Genomic DNA, 13,734 nt, shown 5'->3' with positions numbered 1-13,734 from the left:
AATTGGTAGAAAATATATTAATATTATATAACATTTTATCTAAAATTAACGATATTTACAATATATTGATAATTATATATATATATATATATAAATTTACTATAGGACGCAAGGATAAAGGAGAAGGTTGAGTAGCACCTTCTACTAACGTAACCGTTTGATACTTGAGGTAATTATGGCTAATTGGATTTATATATATGATATATTTATATATGTAGATATTATATATATTGGTTGTTACATATTTGATTGTGAACTTGAATATATATATGTATATAATTATGTATGTGGATATTATATATTGGTTGTTTATATATTTGATCGTTGACTATTTGTTGGGTTACCTTGATATCTGTAAAATTGTGATTATATATTTGTATGTGGTGTATTATACAAACGTAAGATGAATGATTATGTGATTGTATAATTGATTGGTGAATGAAATCAAATGAGAGAACTATTGATGAGAAAATAATTATTAAATAGAATTGAATGATGAAGTTAATGATATTGTTGTTGTGAATTAGAATAAAAAATGGCTTACCTAACTGGGAGTGGGCATATTGCATTGACTTATGATGATATGATAAGTGACGAATTGTGCGGCTGTCATTGATCAATGGAGATGATGTGCATATCAGACGAGCTGTGTGTTGTATGCTTCGATTGGAGATGGGATATCATACGAGCTGTATGCTGTATGCTTCGATTGGAGATGGGATATCATACGAGCTGTATGCTGTATGCTTCGATTGGAGATGGGATATCATACGAGCTGTGTGTTGTGTGGTATTAGTGATTATGGAGTATTATACGAGCTGTGTGTTGTGTGATATCGAGAAAAAAATATTATAATTGAGATGTTGGTGATGACCGGCAAAGCCATTGAGTGAAACATGAATAATTAGAAAAAAATATTATTTTAATATAAAATATTATTCGATTATAAAATTTAAACCCTCCTCATCAGCGTCGTCTATCTCATCGTCGTTAGGCGACTGGGGTTCTGTATGAGGTTGTGCTGGGGCGGTAGTGGAGGAGGTCTGCTGTGACGGTCCCACAATCAAAGAACTGGCCTGCATCTCCCTCATCATGGTCATCATGTCGACCATCATTGTCTCGAGCCGACCGATGCGGTCCTCCATGGTTGGGTTTGGTTGTGGAGCTAGCAGTGTCGGTGTGGGTAGCGATGGTGATGTGCATGTCCGGCTGGAGAAGTGGGCCTTGTAACCAAGACCGAACACACGATCCTTGTTTTTGCCCCCGATTATAGCCAACCACATCTGCTACTTGGTCATTGCCACCGAAGCATCCGATTCGGTGGGGTATGGTGGTCATATGCTGTAGGCAGAGGCTGATGATCCTCCATCAGCTTCTGGAACGACTCCTGCAAAATAAATAACATTATCAGTACTTTTAATCAAGAATTATTATTTTAAAAGAAAAACAATATTAGTAAGGTAATTACGGCCACCTCAGCCGCCGTCCTTCTTGTAGCATCTAGCGAATAGTTCCATCTGCTTGGAAGGCCGATCGAGCTCTATCTCCTGTAGAAGAATAAAACAGCTACCGTAATATGTATAAAATAATGATACACCTATAAATGTACTATAATGTACTTACCAACTTCCCCTTGTGCATGCCAACAGAGAAAGATCCCTCGTGATGCAAAGTCGAAGACGCCATGGGGTTCGCTGCCCTATTCGCCTTATTTTTCGAGAACTCATGTTGGAAGTCCTCGTTGGCCCAATACTCTTAGAGTTGGAGCCGTACGTCGTTGGCCAGCCAAAGTGGCTTGACCAGGCTTGATCGGGAGGCGTAGAACGTCTCTTGGATGTACTTTTCGGTCCACATGTGAAAGAGCCGGAACATGGACTCATCGTCATAGTCCCACCAGTAGGTCATCTACAATAAGAAAATTAAACAAAATATTAGTAAAATTCATTAAACAATTTTGATTATAAGATAATATGAAAAAAATTTAATTATATTATTTTCATGCTCTCAAACCAGAAATATTGGTGTTTTTTGGCGGCACCTGCCTCAGATATGGCCACGAGTGGGGAAAGTGTCCTCGTACCACTGCATTGATACACTCGTGGAAGCGGCTGTCAGGCCTGAAAGGACATGTTAATTAGTAACTTTTAAGATAAAATAATACTACAAAATATTTATAAACAAATTTACCTAGCGTCATCGAGGCTGATATATTGGCGCGCTGATGGTAAGGGGACTGCTAGTGGTGGTGGTGGTGGTGGAGCAGCCGCTGGTGTGGTAGACTGCTATCCAGCCTCCTCAACTGCCAGTGCCACACCAAATGGTTCAGCATCATTTGGAGTCTGCGGGGCAGCTGACGGCCCAGCTGTGTCAGGTGATGAGGGTGGTCGAAAGATTGCTTCCCTAACTTGGGAAGCATTAGACCGTGCTGCTGAAGTGGCAGGCCACAACTGCGGCCATGACCACAACCACGTGGTACTGGAGGCTTACCAGGAATTCTTATTGACAAAATAGGTATTAAATTGCAGGAACACATTGTAGAAAGAATTTGTAATATTCCTGATATTCATAAAGACAAGAAGTAACTTTAAAGCTTCTTGGGAGTTGTTGACTTTGCAAGTATCTTTATTAATGATCTTGAAAGATACATAAAGGATTTTCGACCATTTTTGAAAAAAACAGAAAGTTCAAAGTGGAAATGAGTACAAATTCACACTCAAATGGTTCATGAGTTAAAACAATTTTGCAATAACCTGCCAAAAACTTGCTATCCCACATGATGAAAATAAATTGGTAGTATATACAGACGACAATGACTATAAATGGATAGTAGTGTTCTGAAAAGGACGACTACTAGTGAAGAACCATGCCGATATATAGGAGGGCTGTTTACTAAACAACAAGTTAAAGTTTGACACATAAATACGATTTGGAAAGCATTCAAGGAATGACTTTTGTTCTTATTGATCAAAGAAGTTACTTTAAAAGTTAATAATACAAATGACAAGCAGAATGCCAATATTATTGTTATAATATGTCATTATAAAATTTAATGATAATGTTCTTGAAAATTTCTTGAGGAGAGATAGAGACATTTGAAGCAAACTCCATCATTATAAGACCTAGACATCCTAGGAAAAACCTTGAGGAGACTGTCCACCCAAAACTTTTATTAAGTCTCTATTAATTCTGGAGTATCTTTGCGCCCTATGGTAGGAAATCAAATAGGGTTGTGCTGATTGTTGCTGAAGGAGCCAAGCACCTGCGAACTATCTGCTGTGGTAGTGTGGTTGGAGGAAGTTCTTAAAATCGAAGACTTGAAATTCCAGGTGGCAAAGCGGTCAAACCAAACATGTTGTGTTTGACTAAGAGCATGAGAATGGATTAAAACAACTTTATCATCAAAAGAGCAAAATGACCCATGATTGATCAGAGGCATCAGTTGTGCTCATTCAGAAAAATAGAAGAAATATATTGTTACCCCTATTTATATGGTCCTTGTTTTCTCACTACCTGATATGTACATTACAGTAATTGTATTTAATTGTTACCCCTATTTATATTAATAGGGTCCTTATTTTGTCATTACCTGATATGTACATTACAGTAATTGCATTTAATTGTTACCCCTATTTATATGGTCCTTATTTTGTCACTATTTGATATTTACATTACAGAAAATTGCATTTAAGCGGCATAATTAAGACCAATCATGTCAAATAATTGGTTAGTGGTCACATGCGTGGTACGTATAATTGAGACGAATTATGTCCAATAATTATAAGTGTCACATGGAATGAATAAAGAATTCATGGTGATTTTCCAACTTTCATCTTTCCAAATAATGTGTATTGTGAGTTCATAATTCTACTATAATTGGTTTCCTCACATCCCGTAATCTTGCTAAGCATGATTATTTTAATTGAAAAATTAATTTAAATAACATAACTCACCCTTCCCTAACCCCCACCCCGCCCTTCATGTAAATATATATATATATATACATAATGCAAGTAATTCACATTGGATATTATAAATTAACAAATTATTCTTTTATAAAAAATTAAATAGCAATTTACCTTCGTATATTTTTTAAAATACAATAATTTATAACTCTATACTTTTGGAAATAAAATATTTTTTGATGTGCTCCATCTGACTCATGTTGGACCAATGTGGGATTCTATGCACCATACATATAGTATTTTATTAATTCGATTACTTGTTTGTACTGATTTTCAAGTGTCTGATATATTTTAATAAACGTGAACTTTAGCTTTTCAAGACATCATTAAAGATCTTTTATCATACTTTGATGATATATTTTTGTACATGTTGTAAGCAAACATTTCATATTAATTGCAGATGAGGATTTTGAACGTTTTATAAATTTCAATACCTTATCTCCTTAGCTTTTCAAGACAAAAACATGTTACTCATACAAAATCAGAAAAAAGTATATAATATCTCGTACAATAAGACACTTATTGACTCACATCGCATTAGTACACAATCACGATAATGTGACTCATATCAATGTAGGACAGAAAATCCGAAACATCAAGACCACTACCATTGCTTTCATGCACCAATTGACGCTCATGATATATTGATGCAGAGACGTGAGAGTCTCTTCGTTGTTCATAGTGAGAGTGCAAGATGGCCACATAGACGGTGGAGGTCTTGGGTTGCTGGCCGAGCCCGAATTGCACCCAACATAAAATCCGTTGAGTATGTGTATAAAATATTTTGTGATCTCTTCGAATGAAGAATTGAAGAATATTCAAACATTTTTAAAAGCTTTACCGATTACTACGAATAGAATTAGGAAAAAAAAATAGCCTTTAAGAGTGGAAGAGGAAGTTGAGAATTTTGGTTTGGGATCCTGTCATAAGCTTATAGATGACAAGAACGCAATAGAACAATGACGGAGAAATGACTACATGGTTGTGTATTAGATCTTGAATTCTATATTAAAGGACATATCAACAGTTTTTCTTTATGATGAGTCTGCCAGGGCCTTGTGGCTCGAACTTGAATCAAGGATTGGTGAAAGTAATGGGCCCTTACTCTATCAAATTCAAAGGAAAATTGCTTCAATTTCTCAAGGAAATATGTCTGTAGCAGTTTACTTTACAAGATTGAAGAAATTATGGGATGAGCTAACAAGTTTGGATCCTCTGCCTTTGTGGACTTGTGAAGCTAGCAAGAAATTGTCAGAAAGAATAGCATCAAACAAATTGATGCAATTCCTAATGGGACTAAGTGATGCCTATGACCAAGTAAGAAATCAAGTCCTGTTAATGGATCCACTTCCCACTGTTGGGAAGGCATACTCTATGGTACTACGAGTTGAGAAACAAAGATAGGTTTTATTCAGGCATAACTGCAATTGACAGAGAAGGTGTTATGGTTGCACAAGCTGGAGAAACAAGAAAGCAATTCCCCAGCAGAGGAGCTGCCAAGAAAGAAATCTTCACAGATAAAAGGCTACTACATTGCGAGCACTGTAAGAAATCTGGTCACTCAAAGGAGACCTACTTTGAATTAAATGGATTTCCAGAATGGTATAGGAACCTCACATAGTACAAAAAGAAAAAATGATAGATTGCCCAATGTGAGGGCATTGAACGTGCAGCTGGAAAAGGGTTATAGCAATCTACAAGGCACCCTTTCAGACCTTATAACGACAGAAGTGCAGAAAGCCTCGCAAAGACAAGACTTTAATCAGCAGTGTTCTAAGTTTGCTGACCTAAAGGATTTTGCAGGTACTGCTTTAACTCTTACTAAAACTATAATTAAATGTAGTGACTTGTGGATTATTGATAGTGGAGCATCAGCCCATATGTGTGCAAATGCTACAGCATTGATTCTTTAAAACCTCTTAAAACTGAAGCAATAATAAGACTACCTAATAGGACAATGCACAGAGTTAAATTTGCTGGAAATGTTCAAACATCAAAAGATATTATCCTTATGCATGTTCTATTGTTCCCACTTTTAGTTATAACCTATTATCAGTAAGCAAACTTTGCAAGGATAGACATCTTAGCATAACCTTCACACACCAGAATTACATTGTGCATGACCCTCAGACTAACCAAGTGGTGGCAGTAGGTAGACAAGAAGGTAGACTATATGTCCTAGATAAAGAACCATACCCAAAGGCAAGAATAAGGCTATTGATACTGTCAATAATGCTGAGGAACCTGCTGTTTCAGGCAATAGGCAGAAGTCTAAAGTGCATTGTATGAAAAATAGTTATCTCTAGCATAATAGACTAGGACATGCTAGTTGATGTACTATAACACCTACAATTGGACAACAACAAAGCAGTTGATCAAATGAATTGTGAAGTTTGTCCCTAGCAAAACAGCATAGATTTTTTGTTCCTTCAAGTGAATCAAAGACTAAATCATCATTTGAATTAATCCATGTGGATGTTTGGGGACCATATAGGGAGTACTCTATTTTCCATTGTGATTACATGTTGACTATTGTTGATGACTTTAGTAGAGCTACCTGGACATATATGATGTGACATAAGTCACAAGCTTAACAAAAACTTGAACATTTCTATAATATGGTGCTCACTCAATTTGACAGTAAAATTAAATAAATAAGAATTGATAATTGAACTGAACTCTTAATGAACAATGCCAAATATTTTTCCAAAATACAGGATTATACACCAAAGAACTTGTGCATACACACCGCAACAGAATGGCAGAGTTGAAAGAAAGCATCAGCACCTACTTCAAGTAGCTAGATCCTTAATGTTTTAAGCAAACATGCCACCTAAGTTTTGGACTGAGGCTCTGTTAATTGCAACCTACTTAATATATAAGTTACTTACACATATATTAAACTGGCAAACACCATATATTGCTATGCAAAATAGTGTTTAGTTATGATCATATAAAGGTGTTTGGTTGTTTGTGTTTGCCACCAATATACTACCTTTAAAAAGAACATTAGAACTAAGAGCATTGAGATGCATATTCTTAGGATATACACATGGCAGAAAGGGGTATAAAGTAATGGACTTAGAGATTGAAAATATATACATAGCCAGAGATATGACATTTCATGAGAATACCTTTCCTTTTGCCATCCTTCTGACTCTAAACTTATGTGTCCTCTTCATACCATTAATCAAGCAATGACTCTGAAGAACAATAGAGTGAGCTTGCCAAGCAAACTATTGAGGAAGACACTTCACAACATGAAGCGCCTATATTGCATAGAAGGTCAAGTAGGCCTGTTATCAAACCTGCTTGGATGGATGACTTTATATGTAACAATACTGAAAATATGAACTTACCTGCTGATATTACTTTAACCCATACACATAGTTGCTTTGTGGAAGGTTTATCTTCTTCGTAGGAACCAAGAAGTTTCTCAAAGGCACAAGAAAAGCCAGAATGGAGAGAAGCAATGCAACAAGAAATTAGTGCATTTGAGAAGAATGAAATTTGGGAAATTTCAACTGTACCTCAAGGTAAGAACATTGTGGGTTGTAGATGGATATATAAAATCAAACTCAAACCTGATGGCTCTTTAGAAAGGTGCAAGGCAAGATCAACGGCAAAAGGGTATAGCCAAATTGAAGAAGATTATAGTGACTGTTTTGCACCGGCTAAATTGCATTTACTACCCCGTATATTAGGGGGGTAGCAGTTCAGGGACTGTAGTTAAGGGTGTAGCAAATAGTATCCCAGAATTAAATTTCTTTTGGCTATTGAAGGACTCCGGCAATCGGAATTTTCAAATGTACCGGAAAATGTTTACCTGGACAAAAATTAGGGTTCGAATTTGGGGCTTTTGCTGATGTGGCGGGGGTGATAAATTATTGCCAACTAAGCTAAAAAACACAAAAGAAAAATGAAAACAAAAAATAAAACCCAAAATAAAAGAAGAAATCTTCTCCCGCTGAAATCGACCGAAGTATTCTTCTCTCAGACAAAAATCCCTAACCCCCAACACTCCCCATCCCATCCCATCCCATCCCTGAAGCTGAAGAAGACGACCGAGCCCAACCCGCCACCATTTCCCTTGCTCCGAGCCCAACCCGCCACCATTTCCCTTGATCCGAGCCCGACAGTGCGAAGATTCCGTGATGTCTTCCATGCCCAGTTGGACACAATGTTATTGTGGTAAGCCAGCTTACATTCGCACATCTTGGACTGACCAAAACCCAGGTAGACGATTCCATTCATGCCATGACTACAAGGTATGTAGAGAGCAGTTCATTTTTTCTTTCTATTTTTTCGTTTTTCATACTCTCAAATTTTTTTTTTTTTTTGGTGAGAAATGTAGAATAATGGGTGTAGATTCTTCCAGTGGGAAGATCCTCCAATGTGCTCAAGAGCAAGGTCTATAATTCCGGGGTTGGGAGGAAGATGAATCAGCTAGAAATGGAGAAGACAAAGATGGAAAAGAAGATGAAATTTTACTTGAAGTTGCTTTTCTTGTCATGGTTTTTTTTTTATTTGTGTTTGGATGCTAGGAAGTCGTGCATAAATGGAGTTTTGATGTAATTGATTGTGTAATTGATGGTGTAATTGATGGTGTTTTGCTATGTAATGGATGGAGTTTTGTTGTGATGGTGTTGTTTTGCTATGTAAAATTTACACTAGTAAGCATCATGAACTTTATTTTTATGGATTAGTAAGCATTTTGTTTGTTTATATGTTTAAATTGTCTTTTAAGTTATAACCTGTGAATATGTGAATAAGCTATAAACATTAAGTAATAGATATACTAAAAACAACAGTAAAGATGATTATATTAACTTGATCACCTCAAAACATGATGTTTGAATAAGACTATGTTTGCCAAACAATGGCAATCTAAAGGGCTCACAAAAAGTACAAAATCCTGCCAAAACATCATGCCAAAATGCCAAACAAGTGAAAATCACAAAACAATCCAAAATGCCAAATGTACAAGTCAAGTCTATGTTTCTTATGAGTTGTTGCTACTGCTTCTTGGAGGCCCTTTTGAGCTTAAGCTGTGCAAGTTTGGCAATGTGATGAATTTTTTTCCCCCTTGCATGATAACTGGAAAATATTCTTGGACTGGATGCTGTGTGACACTGTATTGACTACCAAGCATAGGAGGTGGGGCTCTAATATTTACCCTTGATGTTGCACTCCTGGGAAGTCCAACACTCTGTAGTTGAGTGTACATTGAAGGTCCCTTAGTGTATTGGGGAGAGTTGGAAACTAGATTGGGCACTTGGAGTGTAGTGAAGATCTCATTCTCATTTTCTGCAGATTGTGAGGTGACTAGGCTCTGCATGAAAAGGGAAAAGTGTGAAATAAATTGTGAAAGAAAGCTGCAAAAAGATGTAAAGTAATACTTACAATAATTGGGGGTAGAATAATTTCTGCCACATTGTCCACTTGCATCATTTCTGACTCATTTGTCACCTTCTCTTTTCCTTTGCCTTTCCCCTAAGATACATCGAAATAAACTATGACAAGACAACTAGAAAACACACAAAATCTTAAGAAAAAGACAACTATAAAAATACTTACAGTAATTGGGGGTAGAATAATTTCTGCCTCATTGTCCACTTGCATCACTTCTGCCTCATTTGTCACCTTCTTTTTTCCTTTGCCTTTTTCCCTAAGAAACATCGAAACAAACTGTCAAAACTATAACAAAAGACAACTATAAAAATACAAAAATACAACTATAAAAATACTTACAGTAATTGGGGCTAAAATAATTGGAGCCTCATCAGTGACCTTATTTTTTCCTTTGTCTGCCACCTGCAAATAATATCAGAAGAAGTTGTCAACACTAGCAGAATACAACTGAAGCAAAAAAAAAAAAAAATCAGAAAATTGGGAACAAACCACTTTATTTTGAGATTGCTGTGTTGAAATCCTCCCTCTCTTCCTTACATTTAGCTTTGTTGGTAAAGCTTCATCAGCTGTCAATACATCATCTTCAACTGTCAAATCTGTAAGTTCTTCATACCACTGAGATAGATCAGTCTTTGGGCATGTCCTTGCATTATGCTTCTCCTGGCCACACTTAGAGCATTTGACTGTTGTCTGTTGTCTTTTCAGCTTCATCTCATTACCTTTCTTCCCTTTTTTTCTTCTTTGACATAGGCTCATCTGCATCTCTTCTACGTGCACAGGAAGGTCTTCCACTCCTTCTGCCAAACCTTGGTGGCAATGGAGGTATGAAGCATGTCTCAACACCAACCCCCAAGTCACCAAACATCTCAACATATACAGGGATATCCCTAGCATGCCTGTACTCCCTCCCCAACTCTAAACACTGTGAATCTGTAATTAGGAGCTGAAAACCAATTTTTACTTTCTTATAGTATCTCTTATAAGCAACCAACCCTAATTTATCACAGAACAAATTAAAGTTTGCAAAACATATGTGACTTGAGTCTACATAGTCAAACTTAGCAACCTCGCCACCAATATAATAAGGAATAGTACAATTACTTGGGCTAAATTTTCCCCCATAATAATATGTGACAGTAGTTGAACTACTGTCAGGATCTGTAAATTAAAAAGCAGAAAAAAAAAATAATACTAAATTAGAAATATCACCATCACCAACAGACTAAGCAAACAGAAACAAAATAATACTAAATTAAATATCACCATCACCAACCAGTGAACGTGTGCAAATTCAGCAACTCTATATTTCATGCTGCCATTTTGCCTTAGATAATATAACTTTGATTCCAAAGTCAATTGATTCACATCCTATGCAGGTACTCATATGCTCCAGAGATTGGTTGTCTACATATACTTGTTTTCACTGAACATTTTGTGCATAATGTTCTGGTTACCAGGTTCTTTGTTAAGTAGAGCCAATTACCTGCTCATATCGCATTACTTATTTGTGCTTGGAAAATCAAGTCTTATGAAACTTACACTGTAGCTGGTTCTTAGTCTATCTAAAATCAAAACTGGCCTTTAAGAATAACATCTCAAGTATTGCCATGTCAGTTAACTCTTATGTTACAATTCTATTTAACAATCAGTTCATACTCTTAATTTAACACAATTCAGATTATCGGAAACTGCCATTTAGTTTATCAATCATTCATAATCTAAAAACTAAAGTTCAAGATCTCCTACTACTTCAATTCTCTGCTGATACACTTTCACTTGAATATTCTTAACATTGGCCAAATGTATATGCTCAAAAGAAGTATATGTAGATTAATCATTCTGTTATCTTTAATTCCAGGGAACAGGTAATCTAATCTGGAAGCATGCAATTGGACATCCAATTACTTCATCTGCTTATGTAGATGAGAACACCCAAGTGATGTCTAATGGCTCCATTCTGTCTGGCAGGTAATGGTTAAGGCTTAGCATATTAAGTTGGCTTGTACTGATTAATTTTCCTAACCGTTCTTACTCATCCTTTTCAGGTTAATCTGCGTCTGTGACAGTTCTAGTGGTATGCATGTGCTTACAGTTGACTCGAATTCTATTGGAGGTTCAAAGCAAAATATGAAAGACATAGTACAGGAATTTGCTCGATTGGACTTGGAAGACGAGACCTAACGAAGCACACACTTCCTCCCTCAGTTATACATAACTGGATTGAGGCGAAAGCCCTACCGCTTGGAGGGTCTTTCACAACTTTACATATTAAAAATAGAAACAACAAAAAAAAATTAATTTCTTCGTACCCCCACATACTGATACAGAAAGATACAGAAATATAATATGAATATTCATAACATCCCCCCACATGTTTTCCCTCGAACAATTAAAATGTAAACACAGTGGGAGACAAAGAGGGACCACAAAATGCGTATTAAAATGAAAACACAGTGGGAGACAAAGAGGGGCAATGGGGGACCACAGACAAGAAGAGGGAAACTTATAGTATAAAGGAGGTGGGAGGTTTAGGTGACGGTTGCTCCGTATAACCACCACTTTCTTGCCTTTGGTGCTCTCTATTCGTCGTTTAGTGGCTTAATCGTCTTCTTCAGGTGATATGATCAAAGATTAGGGTTGGGGATTGTTGGGGATTAGGGTTCTTTGTCTGTCGATTTGGGAGAGAAAATGACGTACGCGTTTCTTTGTTGCCGTTTTGTTTTGTTTTTATTTTTGTTTTTGTTTTTGTTTTTGTTTTTTAAGTTATTTTCCACGTCAACGGACAAGTTGGCAATTAAATTACACCACAGCCACGTCAACAGCTTATATGGCAATAATTCATTACCCCTCCCCCCGCCACATCAGCAAAATCCCCAAATTCGAACCCTAATTAGTGTCCAGGTAAGCATATTCCGGTACATTTGAAAATTCCGATCGCCGGAGTCCTTCAATAGCCAAAAAAAATTTAATTCTGGGATGCTATTTGCTACACCCTTAACTATAGTCCCTGAAATGCTACCCCCCCTAATATACGGGGTAGTAAATGCAATTAAGCCGTTTTGCACCTATGGTAAAGGCAATCACTGTAAGGTTGTTTTTAGCAGTGACTCTAGCTAGAAGATGACCTTTACATCACTTGGATGTAAATAATGCCTTCCTACATGGGACATTAGATAAAGATATCTACATGGATGCTCTAGAGGGTTATAAGGTTCCTACTGGTAAGGTTTGTAAACTTAAAAAATCCTTATATAGTTTGAAACAAGCTTTAAGGCAATGGAACCAAGAGTTCACTAATAATTGGCCTTGAGCTGGCTTCACACAATCAGGCCATGATCATTGCCTTTTCATTGAAGGAAAAGGTTTGCACTTGATAGCACTTTTAGTGTATGTTGATTACATTCTTGTTACAGCTTGTACAGATGAACTCATGCAGGAGGTTAAAAGGTATTTAGATGATCTTTTTACTATAAAAGACTTGAGAACTACAAAATATTTCTTAGGACTTGAGCTAGCTCGTTTATCTCAAGGTTTGATCATAACACAAAATAAGTTTACTCTTGATATTACTAAAGATATTGGCCTCGTTAGAGGAAAGGTTGCTACTACTCCTTGGCCTGCAAGTCTTAAATTTTCTTCAAAAAACAGGTGAACTTTTGCAAACTCCTTCCCGGTGCAGAAGGTTGATTGGAAGGCTTTCATATTTATATTTTACAAGACCAGACATTTGCCATGCTGCTCAACAGCTCACACTCCAGTACCATTTTTTTATGATAATAAAGCAACATTGCACATTACAGCTAATTCAGTATTCCATGAGAGGATCAGGCACCTGGGATTGATTGTTACACTGTCAGGAATAAGTATAAAGAAGGGGTTTCAGCCAACTTTCACAGTTTCAAAGTAATAGGTTGCTGACATTTTCACAAAGTCACTGTTTGGCACATCCTTTCTTCATTTGCGTTCCAAGTTAGGCTTCGTTACTCTAGCCCCAAGCCCAACTTGGGGGGGGGGTGATGAAATGGAGTACCTGCAGCAGCAGGAGGGTCAAAAACAAAGCAAACAGTGTAAAATTTGAAGGATGAAGGAGACTGTCGAAGTTGTTGTTCCTTTTGCTTATTTTATAAAAAGGGTGTTTATAGAAATGCGTTTTAATGTATAGGAGGAAATAAAAAAAAATTTTATTTGCTAGAAACATATTGAACATTTCATTTGTACTTAATTAAATAAGCCAAGAAGCATATCTAACAATTATTAAAGATATATCACGTCGTGTACGATATTTAATATATATTTGGCATGACACGTCATAACCTTTTCAAATATCATTGCATTATAGAAGTCTATAAACTTCTTACAC

This window comes from Sesamum indicum, linkage group LG8 (assembly GCF_000512975.1).
Source record: "Sesamum indicum cultivar Zhongzhi No. 13 linkage group LG8, S_indicum_v1.0, whole genome shotgun sequence".
Lineage (NCBI taxonomy): Eukaryota > Viridiplantae > Streptophyta > Magnoliopsida > Lamiales > Pedaliaceae > Sesamum > Sesamum indicum.
Note: the sequence above shows the minus strand (reverse complement) of the source record.